General features: G+C 34.8%; 1 protein-coding gene across 17 annotated transcripts in view; it reads right to left on the bottom strand.

The window, feature by feature from the left end:
• TJP1 (tight junction protein 1) overlaps positions 1–25,241 on the bottom strand; it is a 318,209-nt gene that overhangs the window by 88,604 nt on the left and 204,364 nt on the right. The gene's annotated exons all lie outside the window — the stretch shown is intronic.

Raw genomic sequence — 25,241 nt, 5'->3', positions numbered from 1 at the left:
TATATTGGTGATGGAATACTATTGTGTTCAAAGGAATAAAGTGGAGGAATTCCTTGGGGACTGGAACAACCTCCATGAATTGATGCATAGTAAGAGGAGCAGAACCAGGAAAACATTGTACACAGAGACTGATACACTGTGGTACAATCGAATGTAATGGACTTCTCCATTAGTGGCAATGCAATGACCCTGAACAACTCGGAGGGATTTATGAGAAAGAACACTATCCACATCCAAAGGAAAAACTGTAAGAGCAGAAACACCGAAGAAAAACAACTGCTTGAATACATGGGTTGAAGGCATATTGTTGGGGATGTAGACTCTAAATGAACATCCTAGTGTAAACAACAACATGGAAATGGGTTCTGATCAAGGACACATGTAATACCCAATGAAATTGCGTGTTGGCTGTGGGAAAAGTGAGTGGAGGGGAGGAAGGGAAATAATGTGATTATTGTAACCAAGGAATAATGTTCTAAAATGACTAAATAAACATATTCAAATGGAAAAAAAAATAAAAAACTAAAATTAAATTCAAAGATTATTCTACAACGCAGAATTCAAATTCAGTTCTCAATTAGCAAAGTAGTACAGGCACCAAACATAAAATTGCAAACCAAAGTGTTTATTAGAAGTCTTATGTGCATTTCTGAGGCTCTATCAAATGACTGGAATCACAATTTCTAAAGAAACAGAAAGCTATACTTTCGAATTTGCCAAAAGTCTGTTTGGTTTCTCTGTTCTGAATTCCAGCTAGCTGGCAGAGAAACCACCCAGATCACCAGTTCTGAAAGGCTGCCTGCCAAAACTTCAGATCATAATTCTAGTCAGTTTCACTGTACTATACAATTGAATACTAACTGAATGGGAAAAAGAATGAGAGTATGAGAACTGGCATGGTAAAGGGTACTCAAAAGTGAGGTGAAAAGATATTAAAGGCAAAGACAATCAAAGGAAAGAAGTATACTAAGAGTTCTTAAATCTTCATGTACATAAATGAAATGCCTTTTTCAACATGCAGATTATAGATGATCTTGTGTTACTAAGCTTTTTTTCTTTCCCTAGAAAGTGCATTGAAAAATCTGGACTTCTCTCCAACAAGCTAATTATATTCAAGACAATCTATATAAAGACATATATCATCTTTTAGAAAAGATCTACAGGGGACCTTAGAGATCTTCCATCCTTAAATATCATCTGCCTTATTTGACAGAAGGAAAGTGAATTGCTCAAAAGACAGTTGTTCAGAGCAACTGAATCACAATGTGCCAGGTCTGGAATTGGGAGAACCTGGGGTCAAATTTTACTTCAGACACACTGTGAACCTGGGCAAATAATGTTAACTCCAACTGCCTAGCCCTTACTGCTCTTCTGTCTCAGAATCAATACCTAGAAGGTTAGGGTAAAAAGAAAGAAAATTATTACCATTTGGGGAACAATCATTTGGGTAACATTTTTCCAAATGATTCTGGTAAAGTATCCTAGGATCATAAATCTAGTGTTAGACATACCATAATAGAAGTTGTTCTAGTTTGGAAGAATCATAAACATTGCAATCTTTGTTGACTTTATGCCTCCTCTGTTTTGCCATTAATAAATGGATAATTTTAAAATTAAAAAAAAGTTGCTCTACACTATGCCAACCCTCACCAAAAAAAAAAAATTACCTTAGGGTTATACAATTAAAAGTTTGGAGACTAAATTTTCACTCCACATCAGCCACACACACACAAAAAGATGATTTCCCTAATACCAAAGTGTTCCACAAGAATTCCTAAATTCCTCTAACATGAAGCTAAACTGCTCCTAAAACTATACTCTTTCCTTATTGTGACCTTCAATCTCTTCTCCATTAAGTAAGTACTCTTTTGAAGCTCTTATGGGCCTCAAAAAAAAACAACACAAAACAATTTTAATCTTATAATTAACAGTTCAACTTCACACCATCCTCTCATCTATTAAAATTCCCTACCCACCAGGTCCAAAGCTAATGCATAATCAAACTCTAAACCTGGATAACTAAGAAAATTATAGGACAATATTCCTAATGTATATCAATATGAAAATATTTTTAAATGCTATACTTGTGGCTTTTTATAAGCCTCACCTACCCAGATATAAAAAGGAATTATAACAATTATAACAACCCCTACCAGAGAAAAACTTAATGCCCAATGGATTTTGATGTTATTTCCAAAATGTAAATGTCATCTAACTCTCCCAACGTTTATTCAGTTGCCTGCTATGACTGTCAGTAAAAGCCAGAGCCAAGGATAATTTAAAGAAAGTATTAGCAAATATTTAAAGCTAACTTAACCCAATGGCCATTTCCCAATGGAAAAGGAGAATAAGAGGTTTAAACAAGACCAACAAGACCAATAAGACTATTAAAAAAAAACATAAAGATAGGGGGCAGATGGGTAGCTCAGTGGATAGAGAGCCAGGCCTAGAGACTGGAGGTCCTAGGTTCAAATCTGACATCAGACACTTCCCAGCTGTGTGATTGACGGAGGTAAGGATTAAAAAAAAAAAACATAAACATAAAATGATGTGAATTAAACATATGTAGCTATTGTCTCACATCTGGCAAATTAGTAAAGATGACAAAAGATAGGTGGTATTTCAGAAAGACTACCACATATAGGAAGAATTCTGAAAAATTTGGGAAGATTACATGATATATAGAACCAGGAAAATATATGCATGATTACTACAGTATGAGAGGTCAAAACAACAAAGGAACAGAATACAGAAATAGAATACTGTGTAATTATAATGACCAAGCCTGTCCCAGAAAGAAGGATGAGAAAATGCAACTCCCTCCTTTCTCTGTGGTTGGGCAACAACACTGAGTATACTGTCAGACAGTTGGTTTTGCTGAGCTGTTTTGTCCCTTTTTTTTCCCCTAAATCCTTCATTAAAGAAATGATTCTCTGGAAATGGGAGAGGGGAGGGTATATATTTATAAATTTTAAAAATATATATACTTTTAACTTGAAACTGTCTTATATCTAATTAAAATAGCAATGTATTCCTAGTTATATCAACAAATTCATATATGAATATTTTAGTTACATGCTTTACCTTCTCCTCCATTTTGCCCACAGTACCAAAGCCACTGTTAATTTAGAATTTAGAATTTAATTTTGTTAATTTAATAAATATTTCCAGGTAAGAATAAACAAGTACAAAAGAGCTGCCTGAAAATATGGAAAATAACAAATCTTTTTAAGTTTTAGAAAATAAGTTAAAATAATAAGTTTGACTAAAACATTCCAGGGAAAGCAACATTAAAGTAAGGTTCAGGAAAAATTATTTCAAAATCATTCAATTTATCTACTTTTGGAGACTTTTTGCCTAAATTGCTTGCTTTTTTGTATATAGATCTTTCCATTAGTATTAATCACAAAACAGTATCAAAATCTCCCAGAAGATATTTATAGAATTATATGGTAAAAGAAAATCATGGGGGCAGCTAAGTACTCAATGGATTAAGAGCCAGATGTAGAGATGAGAGGTCCTGGGTTCAAATTTGACCTCCAACATTTCCTTGCCATTTGATCCTGGGAAAGTCACAACCCCCATTGCCTAGCCCTTATCACTCTTCTAACTTGAAATAAATACAAAGTATTGATTCTAAGAAGGAAGGTAAGGGTCTTTTGAAAAAGAAAATCGTGCATATTAAAAGTTCAAAAAGAATATTTATTGAGTAAATTTTATAAACATTCTTCATTAGTCTGGCAACTATGTCCGACAAAGCAGAACAAACCCGAATACAAGAACAATAAAAAAATAGTCATTTTTGTGTTCTTAAGAAAGCAGAGAGCCAACTTATATTGTATTCTTGAAAAAAAGTAAAAAAGGAACTATGCAGCAGCAGACATCTAATAAATGAATATCTTGTTCATTATATTAAAATAGTATTTTTAAAGTACTTTCTTATCATTTGTATTTTTTTTTAAGGAAAAAGTAATATTGGGTCTGTTATTAGTGAAAATATTTTGGAGCAACACTCCATTTTCTTTTTCTTTTTGGAAATTTTATTTAATTAGATGATTTATTTTGCGATGTTCTTTCCCTCTCGTATCTAACATGCAATTACAGTAGATTTAATATGTCACTGATCAAGACCTATTTCCATATTATTAATATTGCACGATCAAGGAGTTGTTTTTCTTCTGTTTCTTTTCTCTCAGTTCTTCCTCTGGATGTGGATAGTGTTCTTTCTCATAAGTCTCTCAGAATTGTCCTGGATCATTGCATTGCTGCTAGTAAAAGAGGTCCATTACATTCAACTGTACCACAGTCTCTGTGTATAATGTTCTCCTGGTTCTGCTCCTTTCACTCTGTTTCAATTCCTGAAGGTCATTACAGTTCACATGGAATCCCTCTAGTTCATTATTTCTTGGAGCACAATAGTATTCCATCACCAACATATACCACAATTTGTTCAGCCATTCCCCAATTGAAGGGCATCCCCTCATTTTCCAATTTTTTTGCCCCCACAAACAGGGAGGCTATGAATATTCTTGTACAAGTCTTTTTCCTAATTATCTCTTTGGGGTACAAACCCAGAAGTGCTACAGCTGGATCACAGGGCAGAAAGTCTTTTAGCGCCCTTTGGGCGTAATTCCAAATTGCCTTCCACAATGGTTGGATCAATTCACAACTCCACCAACAATGCATTAATGTCCCAACTTTGCCACACCCCCTCCAGCACTCATTACTTTCTGTTGCTGTCAAGTTAGCCAATCTGCTAGGTGTGAGGTGATACCTCAAGAGTTCTTTTGATTTGTATCGCTCTAATTATAAGAGATTTAGAACATGTTTTCATGTGCTTATTAATAGTTTTTGATTTCTTTACCTGAAAATTGCCTATTCGTGTCCCGTGCCCATTTATCAATTGGAGAATGGCTTGATTTTTTGTACAATTGATTTAGCTCCTAATAAATTTGAGTGATTAGACCTTTGTCAGGTTTTTGTTATAACGATTGTTTCCCAATTTCTTGCTTCCCTTCTACTTTGATTGCATTGATTTTGTTAGTACAAAAACTTTTTAATTTGATGTAATCAAAATTATTAATTTTATCTTTTGTAATTTTTTCTAACTCTTGCTTGATCTTAAAATCTTTCCTTTCCCAAAGATATGATAGGTATACTATTCTGTGTTCACTTAATTTACTTATAGTTTCCTTCTTTATGTTCAAGTCATTCACCTATCCTGAATTTATCTTGGTGTAGGGTGTGAGATGTTGATCCAGACCTAATCTCTCCCATACTGTTTTCCAATTTTCTGAGCAGTTAATAGTGGATTTTGGTCCCAAAAGCTGGGATCTCTGGTTTTATCATAGACTGTCTTGCTGAGGTCACTTACCCCAAGTCTATTCCACTGATCCTCCCTTCTGTCTCGTAGCTATTACCGTATTTTTTTGATGACCACTGCTTAATAGTACAGTTTAAAATCTGGTACTGCTAGGTCACCTTCCTTCACATTTTTTTTCATTATTTCCCTTGATATTCTTGATCTTTTGTTCTTCTAAATAAACTTTATTATGTTTTTTTCTAATTCAGTAAGAAAAGTTTTTTGGTAGTTTGATGGGCATGGCACTAAGTAAGTAAATTAGCTTGGGTAGGATTGTCATTTTGATTATGTTAGCTTATGGTCCAAACCATGAGCTATTAATGTTTTTTCCAATTATTTAGATCAAGTTTTAATTGTATAGAGAGTGTTTTGTAGTTATGTTCATATAGTTCCTGTGTTTGTCTTGGCAGATAGATTCCTAAGTATTTTATATTGTCTAGGGTAATTTTAAAGGGAATTTCTCTTTCTAACTCATGCTGCTGAGATGAATTGGAAGTATATAGAAATGCTGATGATATATGTGGGTTTATTTTGTATCCATCAACTTTGCTAAAGTTGTTGATTATTTCCACTAGCTTTTTAGTTGATTCTCCTGGATTCTTTAAGTGGATCATCATATCATCTGCAAAGAGTGGTAGCTTGGTCTCCTCATTACCTATTTTAATACTTTCAATTTCTGTTTCTTCTCTAATTGCTACTGCTATTGTTTCTAGTACAATGTTAAATAATAAAGGTGATAATGGGCATCCTTATTTCACTCCTGATCTTATTGGGAATGCTTCTAATTTATCCCCCTTGCTGATGATGCCTGCTGATGGTTTTAGATTTATACTGTTTATTATTTTTAGAAAAGGCCCATCTATTCCTCTACTTTCTGGTGTTTTCAATAGGAATGAGTGTTATCTTTTGTCAAAGGCTTTTTCTGCATCTATTGAGATAATCATGTGATTTTTGTTGGTTTCCTTGTTGATATGGTCAATTATGTGGATGGTTTTCCTAAATCTGAACCATCCTTGCATTTCTAGTATAAATCCTTTCTGATCATAATGAATAACCCTCATGATCACTTGCTGGAGTCTTTTTGCTAGTATTCTATTTAAGATTTTTGCATCTATGTTCATTATGTGTCCTACAATTTACATTAATTCTCACAGCTAGCTGTGTTCTATTTTCTATATTTATGGGAACGGTGGTATAAGTTAACTTTATAGTGTAAAATTTAATTTAATAACAAGTAGAATTATTTCTAAGTGTAAGAAAAATTTAATCACTTAAAAACTTATTCATAATTCAAAATTGAAGAGACTGTGAAGAAATTTAAAGACATACTAGACATTTTTGCACTGAAGCTTATCTTTTATTAAAGAAGTATCTCCAAATTAGGATTCAAAGGTAAGTAAAAGATTAAATAAAGAAAATACTTTATGTAGTTTCTTTTCCATGCCAATTAATGTCAAAAATCTCAAATTCCTCACAGTCCTCCTAACCCCGAACCTCAGCAAAAAAGAAAGGGAAGTGATAAGACTCTCAGCTCTTGGGAGCTAAGCTTGATAATTACTAATTATCATGTTCAATTTGAGGAATTTTCGTTCATTCCATGTATACTGTTGAAGTCATTTTCCTAGTCATTTTTACATCAGTTCAAGTAAGTGTTCCAACACTTCTTTGCATTCTTTGTACATACCATTTTTTAAGGTGCAAAAATATTTCAATACATTCAATGTATCACAGTCTACTTGACCCAAAGGGCATCTATTTTGCTTCCAGTTCTTTGCTACTAAAAAAGCACTGCTATAATTATTTTTTATTGTATATGGGACCTTTCTTTTTATCACTGATCATTTTAAAGTATAGGGGAAAATGGGTTTCAACACCTGGCTGATGTCTAAAGTAGCTTAACCAAAATATGCAACTGAGAAACAACCAGAAATGCTTTAAATCTGGAGAATATAAAAAAAGAGGAAAAAACCTTTCTACCAAATTGATTGTGTGTGTGTGTGTGTGTATGTGTGTATGCTTTCCAAAGAAGTGATAAAATGAGGAATGCTAACTAGTAGCACTCCAACAAGGAAGTTATAAAACACATAAATTTTAGGATGTTCATTATAGGAAATCTCTTGGGAACAGATAAGAAACTTTCTCAATCTGAGAAAAATGTTTCATTTTGGAGGAGAGTAAAATCACAAAATGCTTTTACTCCACAGATCAGAACCAGGTTTAGGTTCAACCTAACATCTCATATGCAGCCAGCCATCTCAGGACTACTCCATGTCTGACGGGTGAAGAGGAGGATTGTAACCTCAAGATCACTTAAAATCTACTGAAACAGTCCCTCCTTTAAGGCAATCCAAACTTCCTCGAAAATCCTGTCTGAAGACTTCCTTTGCTAGACTAAAATGGAATGTGGCTTTTCTAGTAGGGCAAGGAGAGTTTGTAGAAAGGGAAACAAATGATAAAGTGGCACCTGCTTTCAATCATTATTCCTCACCATCAGCAATGAAAATAAAAGAAACATCATTTCTCCACCAGAAACTTTACAGTAACTGTTGCACAGCTCAATCAGTAATACTTTTGCCATTGTTCTGAGGAACTGTAGCTTTTACAGTTTTATTATGTTTTAATGTTTTTGAGTCATATTTTCCTTGAAACTAAACTCATTCTATATGATCACATGCAACATTAAATGGAAGAGACAAGGTGGAATGAAAAGACACTTCTGCAAAAAGGGTATAAATATATGTATGTCCTGTGTAACATGCCTTACTCTTAATAAGCCATAGATTTTAAATGAAATAGTAAAGTTTGGAGAATGGAAAGATCAATGTGGGTTAGAGTAGACTCTACCATAAACCACCTGACAATGGACAAGTTGACTAACCACTTCTCTTTATCTTCACTATCCTCAAAAATAAAATAAGGAAGTTGGATTTGATCTGTAAAATTACTTTCAGCTATAAATATCCATGACTATACATATGGCAGATTACTAAGAACAAAGGTTAAAATGAGAACATCAAACTTAGTGACATAATATGCAATTAATCATACAGCAAACTAACCAGATTTCTGATTTTGATAATATAGAAAATAGATTAACACTAAAGGCATTTTCCTCAATTATTATACCTTTTAAAAGAAGAATTTAAGTGACATAAAAGAATTTTGATAGTGAAGAGGCAGGAAGAGCCAAGAAACCACATCAGTCAGCAAAAACTTGATATCCTTGCCACGGAGAAAAGCATCAAGAGTTAAGTATAAAAGTCATGATGGAGGAGAATAAGTGGGTATTAGACCAGTACTAATAGTGAAAAGCATCAGGCAAAATCCATCTAAAAAAAGTCTTAAACCCAACTAAACCAGATGACACCAAGAGAATTTTTAAATTAAGTCAGTGAGTGAAAACCACAACAAAAAAGCAAAATCAAACAGATTTATGTTTCTTTAATGATCAATAAATTAAGTAAATTAGTAAATATCTAGTAAGCAACCACAAATACAAGGTCAGAAGACCATAGTTCAAATTTGGTTTCAGAAAACATTATTAGCCTTGTGACCTTTAGCAAGCCTGTTCCTACCTCAGCTTCTTCACTGTAAATAATAGCACCTTGCCTTCCAGGTTGTTGTGAAAATAAGATACTTTTAAAGTATTTTTCAAACCTTCGATCACTATAGAAATACTAGCTGTTATCATCCTCTCACGGAGCTTATACATATGGATGCATGAGTAATGTTAACTAGTCTGTTAAGGCTCAGAGTCCTAACTTGGTTCTTGCTGAGGCTCAGCCAGCTAGCCTATATTATTTTCATAACATGAAAACAAAGGTAAGAATTATAAGGATAATACTGTTAAGTTTATTTAGAATTGCAAAACTTTGGGTTAGTCAGATCAGGAGGGTTCAGTGTAGCCTGTAGAAACAGGAGAAGCGGTTCCTTGTGGAACCTGGGAGTTTTATTTGGGTGGAGTTAGAAATTCTTTTTTATCCTTATATATTTCAATAAATATTTTATTTTTTTATAACAAGAATCTCTTTAGTGTCCTTGCGCCTGGCCCTGAAGAAAAGTTCACTTATGAGCTTTACTTCACTTATCTAAACTGAAGCTATGTAAACACAAGCAGAGTATTGAAATCAGTTTATAACCCATGTTCAATTCATTTACATTTTATTTTTACAATATGGAAACTGATTAAGTTAACAAGAGGGAAAAAAGGGGGAGAAAACAGCTGAGAACAGAACCTAAGGGTACATTCATAACCAAGGGTGTCTAGTATGGATCATGAACTAGCAAGAAACTGGGAAATATTCAGACAGGTAAATAGATTAGCAAAAAAAAAAAAGAATAGTCCTAAAACCTAGGGGAGAGAGTAATCAGGAAAAAAGGATAATTAATAGCTTCAAATTCTGCAGAGGTAAAGAAGGATGAGGCCAGAGAAAAGGCCATTATATTTAATAATTAAAAGATCATTGATGGGATAGCTAGATAGCAGCACAATGGATGGAGCACCAGGTGTGGCATAAGAAGGACCTGGGTTAAAATCTGGCCTCAGACACTTCCTACCTGTGTGACCGTGAGCAAGTCACTTATCTCAACTGGCCTAGCCTTTACTACTCTTCTGCCTAGGAACTAATACTTAGGTAAGTAAGGTACAGGTTTAAAAAAAAAAAGATGAAAGTGACTTGAATATTTGTTATAGGCAGCAGGGTATGGGTGAGAACACAATCTTTTGCTCCTCTTGTCCCACATAGCCCAGATCAACTTTTCCTTAAAAGTTATTGTTGACATAACTTTCTGGTAGCTTAGGTACAAAAAATCCCCTAAGTTATAAGGAGTCCTAATTTCTCCCTGTAAGCCTCTCACATAAAGACAGCCTCCTTTGGTTTAACTATTAGATGTTCTAGGGGAATTTTATTTCATTCTAATCTTAAACCTGAGGTACCCGACAGACCTGAATCAGGTATAGTCCCACTACACAAGGAATTTTTTCACGATAGAAAGGGAATAATTAAGATGATGATCTAGAGAAAGAAGGAAGGAGTGGATGTAAAAACATTGAACCTGATCAGAAAAGTCATCTATCATAGACAGAAGTGAAGTAAGGCATGTTGATAAGTGGGAAAGGAGTGAAAAGAAAGTTCAAGGCAAATTGCTTCTAAGCTCTCTAAAGTATGAAGTAAAGTCCTTAGGCTAAAAGAATGGAGAAAGGGATGGTGTGATAGGAATGAAAAGAAGAGAATGTTTGGGGTATCTCTGATGAGCAGGAAGAAATAAAATATTTTATTTCAGTTAGCAGTCAGTTCAAAATTGGGCGATGAACCCAATTAGTTTGGTTACATGACTTATTCAGAAAAGATGATTAGAAATCTTGAAAGAAAATGGAATACAAGATGAGCATTTATTTGTATGGTATATGTGGTGATAGGACTAGTTAACTTTTAGTTAGGATCAGAATTAGGCAGGGAGCTAAGTAAAGACAGATCACTGATTCTAACACTGAGAGATACAGGGATTGAAGGTCTTAGTGAGGATTAACAAATTTAGGAGGGTGGGGGCAGCTGGGTAGCTCAGTGGATTGAGAGCCAGGCCTAGCGATGGGAGGTCCTAGGTTCAAATCTGGCCTCAGACACTTCCCAGCTGTGTGACCCTGGGCAAGTCACTTGACTCCCATTGCCTAGCCCTTACCACTCTTCTGCCTCTGCCTTGGAGCCAATACACAGTATTGACTCCAAGACGGAAGGTAAGGGTTTAAAAAAAAAAAGAAGTTTAGGAGGGATAAGAAAAAGAGAGAAGGAAAATGACAAATAAAAACAAGTCTTTTTGGCACATGAAAGTGGGATGGTTTATGGGTAATGGGAGACCAAGGGAACTAAGACCATTTGTGTGTTAAAGTGGAATGGAAAAGTATGTCATGGTATTTGAAAAAACTGAAGTTAGGAGGTAAAGATATATTTGGGAACATCAACATGAATGTTAAATTTCTATAAGATAGGAATATTAGGGGACAGGAGTTGGGATAGGAAGGAAGACTGATATTCAGGTAACTAAGCAACTTGAGATTGTGAAAATATGATTAACTTAAGAGTTAATCCATCAAAACTTAAGTACCCCTACTTAGTACCTTACCAGTCACTAAGTATGAGAGTTCACAAGTCACTTGCTAAAGTGGATGACAACTCCAGAAGCCACTGCCCTGCCCCTGGACAGTGCCAGGCAAATTGAAAGACTGAGATTGGTTCCCATAAAGTGGGGAAGGAACAGGAAGTGACATGGAAAAAGAACTATAAAAAAATCCTCAACTTCCTATACAAGAGACCCAAGAGACTTCTCCTTTGGAGTTCATCTTTGGAGACTCTATGTTGGTGAGCTGGACTGAAGGAGAAGACTCTTTCCCTGGATGCTGCATTGGCTTGCTGGGTGAGTAGTTGGCCTTCCTTTCCTGGCTTCTGGAGATATTTTTCCAGATATTCCTGCCTTGAGTTTGGAGAAGACTGCATTGGTGTAACTCTAGCTGAAGACCCCACCAGACTTCTGGCTTGAGGATTACAGGGAAATCCATGTGAGGATAGGAGATGTGGGGAATCCCCTGTGGGGCTGAGTCTCAATTCATCAGAGATGGGTTTGTTAAAAATCTGTCTCTTTAGCTACATTTTCCCACTTTCACTCTTTCCATCTCTTTGTAAATAAAGCTGCTAAAAGTCATTTTGATTTAAGTTATAATATTTTTAAATTGGCAACCACAATATTACTTTAGAATTCTCATATTTAGCATAAAACTTAAATTTAAATTCTTACAAGATAAAAGAGAGAATGAGCTGAACTGATGGCTAGTAGACAAATGCCATAAGGAAATGAACTGAATAATAAATTGGGAAAAAAGTAAACTTAAAAGAAATGTTGCTAAGAGATCCATCATCAAAGAGAACTTATAAGTGGCAATGAGTAATAAGGTATACTCTAGGGCTGTGGTAGTAAACCTATGGCATACATGCCAGAGGGGGCACTCATAGCCTTCTCTGTGGGCACCCACACCATCACCCCAGTATAGAGTTCACTGGAATTTGTTACTAGAAAGCCAGAGGGACACAGGGCTAAGATTCTCCTCTCCCCCTCTCCAAGCACACCTTAGGACATTTCTCACATCACCCATCCCTCAAAAAGTTCACTATCATGCTCAACAGGAATGGAAGTAAATAAGAGAAGGTTCAATCAATGCCCAGGCAGAAAGTAAACAAGGAGGTAACAACTGAAGAAAGCCAAGTGTCTGCAAGAAGACAGAAAGAACCAAGAAGAAGGGATCTAAATGTAGAGAAAATCCCAAAGAACACTTTAAATGAATGAAAGTTGGATTGTATATGGAAGGAGAAAGATTAAGGTAGAAAATAGGATGAGAGACTAGGCAGAGCAGTCTGGGAAGAGTAAGGGAGGCATATTCTTCAGTAGCTAGCAGTTATTCACAGAGATATGAAGAATAAAAGATGATAAAAGTTTGCAAGACACAGGAGTTAAATGTGGAGAGATTAGGTGGGAGTAAATCCACTGATGATAACAATTAGTGATACAATCCATTCCTTAAAGTGTTTCTAGTGCCTACATCTTTAAGTGGTAGTCTAAGTAGGGGCACCATGCAGTTTAAGAGAGAAATACTCTATTCTCTGATTTTCTGTTCTGGTTCCTCAAAGCAGTAGTGCCAGTTCAGTGCTTCCACAAGCACTGGAACCACTACATTTGACCTCGAATAAAGAAGTTCTATAAAATAAAATAAAAATGGCACTTAGATGTGATCAAGAAAACTGCTAAAAATCTAACTGAATACACACAGAAGAAATCGCTATCTATATAGGCAGCATAATTTTGAAAGCCCAAATTTTCAAGACCTCACAAAAATTGGGAAAATTATGAATAATTTCAGACCTTAAATGACTCTCAATCTTTAAAACCTTTATGGAAAAACTACCCATACACATATTTATTTTTGACAAAAACGAGACTGTCTTTTGCAGACAGATGATTTTCTACAACAGATACCACTATCAAAGTGACACAACTAAGGTACAAGAGAACATAACATCATTTAATACTCCAAAGAAAAATTACTCCTTAAAAGGATCTCTTCCAACAAGGTGTCCTTCATGTATATATTAAAACTACTGGTAGATGCAAGCAAAAGAACTGATTATTAGTACCATATAAGGCACAAAACAAGAAAAATATGCTCACCTAAGATGTTTGCCACTGTCACAGAGGGATACTGCACAGAAGTCTTATGGATGGTGAAATTCTTCAGATGACCCAGTTCATGAATGGTATTGAACTTATTATGCAAAAAGCCCCTTGAATGCTGCAGATCTACCACCATGAGATTCATAGCCTCAAAAGATAAGCTCTTAGTTTGGAATGCTCTCTCATCCACTCACCTCCACCTCCTAAAATCCCTAATTCCCTTTAGATTTAACTCAGATGCCACCTTCTATAGAACTCTAATGCTAAACTTTCCTTTCCCTGTTGGTATTGCATGTACTGAAATTCATATATATATATTTTGTACTATTTATGTTCTTTTACAAACCTGAAATGACAAGGAGCATAAAGCTCCTTCTGGCTAGGAATTGTTTTACTTTTGTCCTTACAACATATTTTTTTTTAAATAGTAGCTGTTTAATAAACACTTGTTGAATTGAATTTAAAAGAATTTCACAGGATGAGAAGACATAACAGACTGTGATCTATTCTAATGTGTTAAAATGGAAATTTTGAACCCTGGGGATTTTCAATCCCCAGGAGTCCTAGGTATTTCCCAGAATTCCCTCAATCTCACCTGAGTCCCTAGGTTGGCGAGATTATAGGGATTATATAGTCTCTAATCTTCCCCCTGGAGCAGGTCAGGCAGGAGAAATCCTATACCCTTTCCCTCTCCCTTCTCCTTAATTTCTTTCCTCTATATTAATTAAAATCACCATAAATTTCCAGCTGACTTGGGTATTTTATTTGGGATATCCCTTGGCGACCAATAAATAATTTAGATTTAGGTCACAACCCTAAAATTATCCTTACAAATGGAAAAATTATCATACAGATAAGATAAAGGAAATATCAGATGAAGGAAGCAAGCAAGTTACAGAAGGATTAAAAGTAGTTTGTATGACTTATGGGACAACATGAATAAGAAAATGGAAATTATATTTTGCATGGCATATGAATAAAGTAATAAGTTAATTAGTTTGACTGGTAGAAAGGTTCAAGTAGAGCACCAACAAGAAATGACTTTTGATAGTAGGATATTACAAAAGCTCCTTTTAAAAAGTTGTATGATGCTTCTGTTGCCTGGTATCTTCACAATGAAAGAGTTCTTAAAATGACAAGTTCTAAGTTTCAGTCCCAGTTCTGCCATTTACTAGGTTTTGGAGCAAAATAAAATCACTTCCATTCAGACATTCTCTTTCCTCATCTATAAAATGGAGATAATAGTATTTGTAATACCTGCATCATAAGGTAGTTATAAGTCTGTTTACTTGTATCAGTTCATATAAATCTTCCTATGCTTCTCTGTATTCATAACATTCATCACTTCTTAAAAACATAAAAACTATTATACTCGTGAATCATGATTTAGTCATCCCCAAATCACTAAATATCTACTTTGCTTGCAGTTCTTTGCTACTAAAAAAAAAAATGCTGCCAAATCTTTTGTTTGGTGTATTTAGTAACTTCTTTTTTTCACTGGCCTCTCCTTGGAGTCTATACTAGCAGTGGAATCTCTAGACCAAATGCTATGGTATGGCCATCTTAAGAACTTTCTTCAAATAATCCTAAAATGCTTTTCAGAATGGCTGGAAAAAAATAGATGTCGAATTTCTCAACGTATTAATGTATCCATCTTTGAATACCCCTCCTATAGTAACTACCCCCATATCTTCTGTCATCTTTGCTAATTTGCTGGGTATGAGGAATTAATATACACATTAATAAAAGTAGCATGGCCAAACTGGAACGACCTCCAGGAATTGATGCAAAGTGAAAGGAGTAGAACCAGGAGAACATTGTACACAGAGACTGAAACACTGTGGTACAATCAAATATAATAGACTTCTCTACTAGCAGCAATGCAATGATCCAGGACAATTCTGAGAGACTAATGAGAAAGAACACTATCCACATTCAGAGGAAGAACTGTGGAATAGAAACACAGAAGAAAAACAACTGCTTGATAACATGGTTCAATGGAGATGTAGACTCTAAAAGATCACCCTAGTGCAATATTAATAATATGGAAATAGGTCTTTGTCAATGACACATGTAAAACCCAGTGGAATAGAACATCAGCTACAGGAGGGGATGAGGGGGGGGGGGGGGAAGGGAGGGAAAGAACATGAATCGTGTAGCCATGGAAAAATACTAAATTAATTAATTAAATAAAAATTTCAAAATAAAATGAAATAAAAGTAGCATGGCATAGTGGATACAGAGTTGTCCTGAAAACTCAAAAAGAACTGATTTCATCAGATCCTAATTCTGGCACATCTTGTCTGTTTAACTGTGGGTAAGTTACTTTGTCTCCTAAGTCCTCTAGGAAACTCTAACTCTTAAAAGTTGCAAACAAGACTTAATGGCATTGATAGAGGGATTTTTCTCATCAGAAATTCACTCTAGCCTAAGAGTCAAATACTAACCACCTGTTGTTTATTTAATACATTATAAGAGCTTCCAATAGTTTTTAATTTTAAAAAAATACAATGTTATTTAAAAATTTTCAAACCATTCTTAGCTCAGGCATTTAAAAACAGGTCCTTGAGCTACACTGTGACATAAAATCACAGGTCCTAAACACACATTTAAACATAGTAGATGTGTATACACACATGCAAACATGTACATATATCCACAAGTGCATGTATGCATACACCAATATGTGCATATACACCTATCCCTACCCTGTGTGTGCACATACAGAATATAGTAATAGAGAACATACTCATACCTATAGGAACTAACTCCACTTGCCTTATAAAAGTCCACAAACCTGAATCCCTGCTAAATAATCAGAATTTAGAATTATAAATAACAGAGAAATTGCATTTAAAATTATTACAGAATACAGCCAATACTTGGACAGCAGTAAACATGCCATGTATCAGGCACTATGCTAAGCAGTAGGAGACACAAAGAAAGTCTGAAATACTGTGCCTGCCCTCAAGGCTTATATTCAAATGGAAACAACCTGTAACAACTATGTACATAAAAAGCATATACAGTGTAAATAGCTGATTTCAGAAGGATGGCACTAGGAGTAGGGAGCTAGAGGAAAGAAGCCTGTGAAAGTTTTTTTATAGAAATTGACATTTTAAGCTAAGTCTTAGAGGAAGCCAAGAAAACCTGAAAAAGTAGAGCTGAAAATGAAGAGTATTCCAGACATGGGGGGGGGGGGGGATTGGGGGAGGGGGTTGAGAGGGCAGCCAGTGAAAGGCATAGGAGCCAATTTAATGATAATGATAATAAATTTTCTTTTGTATCTGGTGAGTGAAATCTATGGGACATCCAGTTTGAGATGTCTAGATTATTACTACTGATGAACATAATGGTCTTGATACTGCTTTCACTCCATTTTGGAAATATATATATATAACACAAATATTAGCCATCTACCCCTACCAAGGTACATAAAGGAACCAGACAGTACTCCTCACAGAAATAAATGCAAACCTAAATAGAGAAACATTATTAGTCATAAGTAGGCTAAGTCAATGATAAAAATACTAAACTAATTTATTTATTCGGTGCTATATCTAACTGGCATTATTCTGTAGAATTAGAAAATTTAATAATAACAAAAGTTATCTGGATGAAATAAAGGTCAAGAATCTCAAGTGAAATAATGAAAAGTGGAAAAAAAAGGAGGAAAGATGGCCTAACAATAGCAAATCTCAAAATATACCACAAAACAGTAATTCTTAAAACAATTTTGTACTGGTTAAAAAATAAGAAATTAAGTGAAATCAGTTAAGACAACCTATTTATTAAATTAGGAGTATAGTGTTTGACAGTCTAAAACCTCAGCTATTGAGGTGAGAATTCACTGTTTGACAAAAATTTGTAGGAAAACCTGAATACAATTTGATAGAAATTGGGTATATATTCACATCTCATACCATATACCAAGATAGCCTCCAAATGGATACATGACATGACATAAGACATTATAATGGGTGAAGCAAATTAGAAAAGGAAGGTGTCAGTCCTACTGCCAGGTGCTCCTAAAAATCCCTCTGCTGTGCAAAACTGTACAATAAAATAAAAACCATAGGATTTATGGGGGAAATAAGGCTGGGATACAACACTCAAAAACTTCAATGACTTAAAAAAAATGTGAACCTAAAATAGTAGCACAATTTATAACATGTTAAATGGCTAAAAAAGCCATAAATATAAAAATAAATAGTAGCAGCATCCATAGCCTTGGGCTATTTGGCCAAAGTGACAAAGTCCAAGGCTATGAACAAGGTAAAGCTGGGACTACTGCAGAAAATGGAGGTATGATATACCTGGATAAGGATCATCCCACCTAGGTCTACAGCTCCTACTGCAACATTAGATGTATAATAAACATGGTATTTTAACTAAAAAACCCTAAAATTTTCTTATGTAAGTGAGCTTCAGAAGTTTTGCAGCTTTTAAGTTACTGTGAAATAGTGCAGTATCCTACATTCTAGCTACTAGAGAAATTGTACATAAACAAACATGAAATTGTGTTTTGCTCAAACTGTTCCCTAACTTATCAACTATATTGAAACAATTAAAAAACACATATTAAGACAAAATTGGTCATATGTATCACAAAATTTGTCATATGTATGCCATTCTTTCAGTTCTATGGATAAGAAAATAACTCATCATAAAACAGAGATCACAAAAGATCCACAGTTTTTACTATAGATTTTAAAGCTTCTGCAAAACAAAACAAATATAACTAAATTAGAGGGGAAATGACTGGGGGAGAAAATTCTGCAAAATTTCTGCAAAAATATTATGAAGTGCTCATCTGCAAGATATAAGGAATTGATTAAAATTTATAAGACATTCATTCTCTAAATGATAGTGAAAGGTTATAAACCATTTTCTAAAGAGGTCTAAGATATCATTCAGATTTATAAAAATACTCCAAATAATTAATAATTGGAGAAGTGCAAATTAAAGCAACCTTTATGTCTCACCTTACAATCTTGAAATTGGCAAAAAAACTGACCAAAAATATAAGAAATATCGGAGAGAGTAAGATACCTGCACGTTTCTAGGCAAAGAAAGAATAGGAGAAACCTTAGTTTTTATCTATCAGTGTAACTTTAACTTATAGGAAAGAAACATTTAATAAATATACATTGGAATAAATGGCCCAGGAGAGAAGGAAGTCAGAGTAGTGGTGATGCTTTACTAAATGAGGCAAAAAAGAATCAGGAGACTCAGGCAGGTGGAAAATATGAAGAATTAGCTTATAGAGATGGATGAAAAGAAGTTGGGAATGCAATGAAGCAGAACTGAAGAAACCATAGATACAACAGTGGATTTGATTTGAGAAGTCTATAAAGAGTTAGTGTTGAAGGGCAGCCAGGTGTGACTTAATGGACTGATTGAGAGCCATTTCTAGTAACAGATCTTGGGTTCAAATCTAGCCTTAGACTCTTCCTAGCTATGTGACCCTGGGGAAATCATTTAATCCCCATTGCCTAGACCCGTGATGGCAAACCTATGACACCTGTGTCAGCACTGACACAGGCAACCATTTTCAATGGCACAGGGCCAAATGTGACCACATACAGAGAAGTATGAGGCTGCATGCTGAGAAGGAAGTTGTTTTTTTCTCCAGGTGACACACCACCCAAGTTATTTTCGGGTTTTTTGGCAAATTTTGATACACCAAGCTCAAAAGTTTGCCCATCACTTGCCTAGACCTTACCTATCTTCTGATTTGGAAATAATACATTATATTGATGCCAAGACAGAAAGTAAGAGTTTAAATTTTTTTAAAAGATGAAATTACCATTTCTACTCAACTTCCCCAAATTTTCTTAATGATGATTATAAAAGTTTTATATGATTATTATAACTTTAAAAGTAAACATTTGCTTTTATTGGACACAGTTCAAAGGGCACCTTATTCAGAGAGCACGCCTACATATCAAGTTATCAGCAGTGGTACTGGCTGAATAATACCAAAAAGTACTTCAATTTAACAGATATTTACTCAGTACCTAATGTAGTGTAAATGTACTACAGTAGAAGCTAGGAGGCATACCAAATTAAGGTAGTTCCAGATCTTATGTAATTCTGGATGAAGAATCATAAAACTTGAGTAAAAAAAAAAAATTCCTAACATCCAATAATCATTTACTCATATTTATATAGCTAGTTTTAAGTTTACAAAACACTTTCCTCACAATACTTCATTTTGTAACTAAGACTCTTTGTTGTTCAATCATTTCACTTTGGGTTTCTCTTAAAGATTATGTAGATTGATTTGCCATTCCTTTTTCTAGTTCATTTTACAAATGAGAAATCTGAAGTAAATAGGATCAAGACACTTGCCCAGTGTTACACAGATAATAAGTGTCTAAGGACAGATTTGAATTCAACAATGTAAATCTTCCTGAATCCAGTCCTAGCACTCCATCAAACTAGGCCATGGAGATGCCCCCCAAAAACTTAAGCTCACAAAAAGTAAGCTTAAAAATAGTCAATTAAGTCAATTGTCACCTATCTGGTATCAGTCAGGTCTTTTGACTTCAAGTCCATTGGTTCTTCCACTGCATTATGTTGTTTCTCATGTGTGCTGGGGGGTGTGGGGGGGAAAGAAAGAATAAGTGTGGAAAGGAAATCAGAGAAGGTTTTGAGTTGGGCTGTGTAAAGAACTGGTAGAAATAGAAATGAAGTTGAGGGAAATACATTGCAGGAAAAGGGAATAAGAAGATGTAGTAAAGCAAAGCACAATCTAGTTTGGCCACCTCCAAAAAGACAAAAATGAGTATTGTAAGATAAGGAGTGTATGAACTTTAAGAATTCCTGCTATTAAGTTAAGGAAGCCTAAATTGTGGAGTCACTTCAATGCCAGGTGAATTTGATCTCTGGTAGCAAAAGGGAACTACTGAAGGTTTTTAAGCTTAAGAGTAGCATGATCAAATCTATGCTTAAGGATGATTAAAATGACAGCAAGACAGATGAAATAGAGAACAGGGGGAATCTAGACATGGAGGACTATTTGCATGCTAGTGAACATGAGACCCTATGTATTGATAGGGACTACAATGAGAAGAATCTGAGAAATTGCAGAGGTCAAAATCAGCATGACTTGATTACTAATTGACAGGTAAGGTAAAGAAGAAAACTCAAATATAGCACTGAGATTTCAACATGAGACTGGATGAAGTAAGATACCACTCCATAAGAGGTTTTGAGCAGAAAAACAATAAATATTGTATTTGATTTTAGACATGTTGAGGTGGAGGTAACAATGAAATATTGGGGGCAGCTGAGTGGCTCAGTAGACTGAGAGCCAGTCCTAAAGTCAGAAAGATCTAGGTTCAAATTTGGCCTTAGACACTTCCTAGCTGTGTGACCCTAGGCAAGTCACTTAAACACCATTTCCTAGCCCTTACCACTCTTCTACCTTGAAACCAATACACAGGTAAGGGTTTTTTTTTGTTTTTAAGAGCAATGTCTAAGTATTAATTAAACCACAGTAATGATTTTTAAGTACAGTACTCAAATAAAGTCCTCTAAAATTCTTAAATTAATATTATTTTTTTAAAGTGCTTGGGTACTCCTATGTTGCTTTAACCAAAGCACTTGAATTCTTGTCCTTGAAAGCAAAGTCTTTGAGTTTTTCAAAGGCCAGCAGAGCACAAGTTCTGACAGATTGAATCAAATTGAAAAAAAGGTTTTATATACTATCCTGGGGACAGCTTATGTCTCTTGTCCATGGGTTAGGGTTGCTGGTGAATTTTTCTAACCAAATCAACTCATTTAACTTAAGCATGTCATCACAGTAAATAGCAAATGGCTCACACTTAAATTTTTTTTTCCTTCTGCAATACAACAAATACCTATGTAACCATACACCTAAAAAACATCTGGATATATGTAAATCTAAAGTGTCTGCCAGAGAGTTTTTATTGTCCCTTTGGTCCTACCTAGTTCCTAGTTCTCTCCTAGTCCCAACTTTCAGGGGAGTAAGGGGGAAGCAATACATTCTATCCTTATGTTTTGTATCTTGAGCCTGAGATCTTAATTTTCTTCCAATAAATCAACTGTTAAAAGTGCAAATACATGGGTAATTTATAAAATGATCAAAATTGTATTATGCACCTTGATAACTAGTAACAAAGGTGTGAAAAAAGTTCTCATCCTCAAGAATAAAGGACTTTATATTTAAATCATTTAAAGAAACCCAATTCCATGTATGTTTGATTCAAAATTTGACTAAGTAGGCAAAGTTTTTTTTTTTACTTTAATAGCAAAGATATCTATTATCTATTTCTGCAAGAATTCTGAAAATAGTTATTCCTTAGCAGAAAGAGTCCACTTATTCCTGGGAGGGAAGGGGTTAGGGGATGTGCATTTTTTTCCAGCTTACAAACTACTTACATATTCCAAGAAATTTGAATTCAGTTTACAAGTAGAAACAGAATTTCAGTAACTGCATTAACATTCTTTCAATCAATACCTTAAACATAGCAGGCACTCAAACATTAACTGAGTGAAACCTCCTTCTCTTATCATTAGAATACAACAAACCTAAAACATACAATAGTAATCTACCAAAAGCCACAAGCAGCCTAACCCTGCATTTTTTCCCATCAGCCAATCTGGCAACTTGCCATTTGATTCTCAGCATCAAGTCCCACTTGCCTGACTAAAGCAAAGATTCAGACTATTTTTTGCCAACTCAGCTAATCAAAGAAAGAAAAAAAAAAGGATAAGGGATTACAGCATCCTGCCACATAGCATACTGAGAAAGCTGTCATTCCTAATACTGAATACAGCAAAGAACATATTAAAAAGTAGTGATGGCAGTGCTTGTCTCAAACATCCTTGTGTCTAAAATGATACTAGTATTGAACTTTGGAGGCCAATGTATCATAGAATCATGTAAGAAATTACCTTCTCAAATCTTTTTAGAAGGAAATATCTGGAAATATGCTAGAAAAAGACTAATTGCTATAATGACCACACAGAAAGCAGTCCAGAATCAAAAATTTTAATAGATAAAACTCTTAGATGCAAAAGTGGTGGCTCAAAGTTCTGAAAGCCAGGCCTAGAGAAGAGAGGTCTGTTCAAATCTGACCTCAGATACTTCCTCATTATGTGAGGGCAAGTCACCATTGCCTGGCCCTCATCTATCTTTTGCCTTGGAACCAATACACAGTGTTGATTCTAAAGAGGAAGATAAAAGTTTTTTTTAAAAAAAGGATAAAGAAGGATAAAAATTAATTGTTGCTAGTTCTTAGGAATAGCAATTAACAATCATAATAGTGGATGTAAAATGTCAGTCTATAAAAACAATTCTTTCTTATTGACAAAATACTAATTTCCCCCTTATGTTAAAAATTATGTATTGAAATCATATTATATTTGAAATATATATGAAATTATATTAATGGTAACAATTTCTCTTCCCCGGGTGATGTGGTCATCTTTAACTTTTACTATCAACAATCAGGAACAGGGGCAGCTAGGTAGCACAATGCTAGGTCTGGAGTCAGGAGAACCTGAGTTCAAATTTGACCTCAGAAACTTAACCAACTGCCTATTTCTTACCACTTTCCTACCTTGGAACTAAAACTTAGTATTGATTCTAAGAAGGAAGATAAAGATTAATTTTTTTTATTTTAAAATTCAATAAACACTGTGTTGGCTATACTATAAACAATGACTCACAGGTCCTTCTCCCCCTTTTCTCAAAGTTAAAGACTAAATTAATCCACCATCTTTTTTCTCCTCCCCAATTCCAATTCTTATGCTAAGACATATCAATATCTATATTGATGCTGCCTCTAATTTCCAATAACTTGGTTTCCTTAAGTTCCATGACCTAATCCTTCACTCCACCTCAGCTACACAAAGGAATGGTTAGATACTAGATCTTGACCCACAAGTATTCCATTTCCCTAATTAAAACCCTAACTTCCCCATCTGACCTTAACTTCCCATCATTATACTTCTCCTTGTGCTTCATCCCTCTTAAATCTATTCATCCTCAAAGACTTCCAATCTCTCTCCTCCATTTGATTTTCTCTTAAATCCTTACCATCTCCCAAATTCCCAACCTCAGAATTTTTCTCTACTTCTCTCTCATCTCACACTTACAAAGCTATCTGTTTCTCTCTTCACATCATTACTTTCCACTCACACCACCTTAATAAACCATACTACTTCTCATCTGGATTACTTCAACAGCCTCTAACTGGTCTCTCTACCTTAATTCTCTCCTCCAGTGTGTCCTCCACACTGCTGTTCAAATGATTTTCTTTAAGTGCAAAACTTACCAAGTTACTCCGGTACTCAAACACCAATGGCACCTCTATGAAAGACCTTTCCATTCTTGCCTTATCCTCTTTCTAGTTTCATTATACATTACTTTCTCTGCTTGAACTTAAAAGTTTAATTAAACATCTTCTCTTCTCTCTTTCTCATCATTTTATCTACTCTGTACTGACTGTTTCCTATACCTGGAATATATTCCCTTTCCCCTGCTGATGCAAAGAATTATTTTCTTCCTTCAAAATGCAACTCAAACACCATTTGCATTAAGCATTTCCTCACTACCCCCCAACTTTTAGTGTCCTTTGCCCCAAACTACCTTGTATTTAACTATTTTGTATGTAGCTATACACATTCCCTGTTTAATTTATTCTGTATAAGCCTACAGAGGAACTTGTCTCCTTCATTAGAATGTGAACTCCTCAGGTTGCAATTGTTTCATTTTTTTGTACTTTTATTTCCATGGCCTACCACAAAGCCTCCAGTAAGGTACACACTTAAATAGTTGTAGACGATCAATAAAACATTGGATGGGAGCAGGGAGTGATATGGAGGGAGAAAGGTATAAGAACAAAAGAAAAAGTAGTAAGGTATCAGGTTATAAAGGATAATGAATAACTTTTTTAATTAGAAAGACAAAATAAATGCTCGTTTTGATATAGCTCATTAATATTCACATACACAGTTGAATGCCACTTAGAATGAAAGCTTCTTGAAGCCAAGTAATTTTTTTTTGCACTCCAAGGGCTTAGCACAATACCTATAAAGCATCCTTGCTGAATGAATGAAGTAACATAAGGTACTAATTTTCCATTCTTCCTGTCCATGATCACAGAAGGGCTGGAAGAGACCTTAGGACTCAATCAATCTGACCTCAATTTACAGATGAGGAAAGTAAGGCCATGGAAGGTTAAAGCAACTTATTCCAACAAGGTTACACAACTTGTGTATACACTCTTCCTACTACTCCACACAGATAAATAGCCTCATCATTTTTCATTCAACGGTTTATATAGTCTTCTATATATTCTACCAAGATATCAAGATGTTAAAATTATCTTGTAATATGTAGTAACAATAGGCAAAATAGGGTAATTTTTTTATTGCTTTTCCTATAAACCAGCAAAGTTCACACCTCTACATTTAACACTCAATATTAAGAAAATGAATTCTAAAATATCAATTAATATAAAGTATTATTTTTTAAAGCATATTACATAGACTAGTTTCATCATCATTGTTCTTTTAAAACTGTAAATGTGTACCTAAGTTTCATAGCTGTTTTCATATAGTTCTTTTAGTTCATTTTTAGGAGATTCCTTACTTCTGCTACCACAAACAGGCCCCTCCCACTATT

The sequence above is a fragment of the Monodelphis domestica genome, chromosome 1, assembly GCF_027887165.1.
Source record: "Monodelphis domestica isolate mMonDom1 chromosome 1, mMonDom1.pri, whole genome shotgun sequence".
Lineage (NCBI taxonomy): Eukaryota > Metazoa > Chordata > Mammalia > Didelphimorphia > Didelphidae > Monodelphis > Monodelphis domestica.
This window is presented reverse-complemented; position numbering and strand designations above follow the sequence as displayed.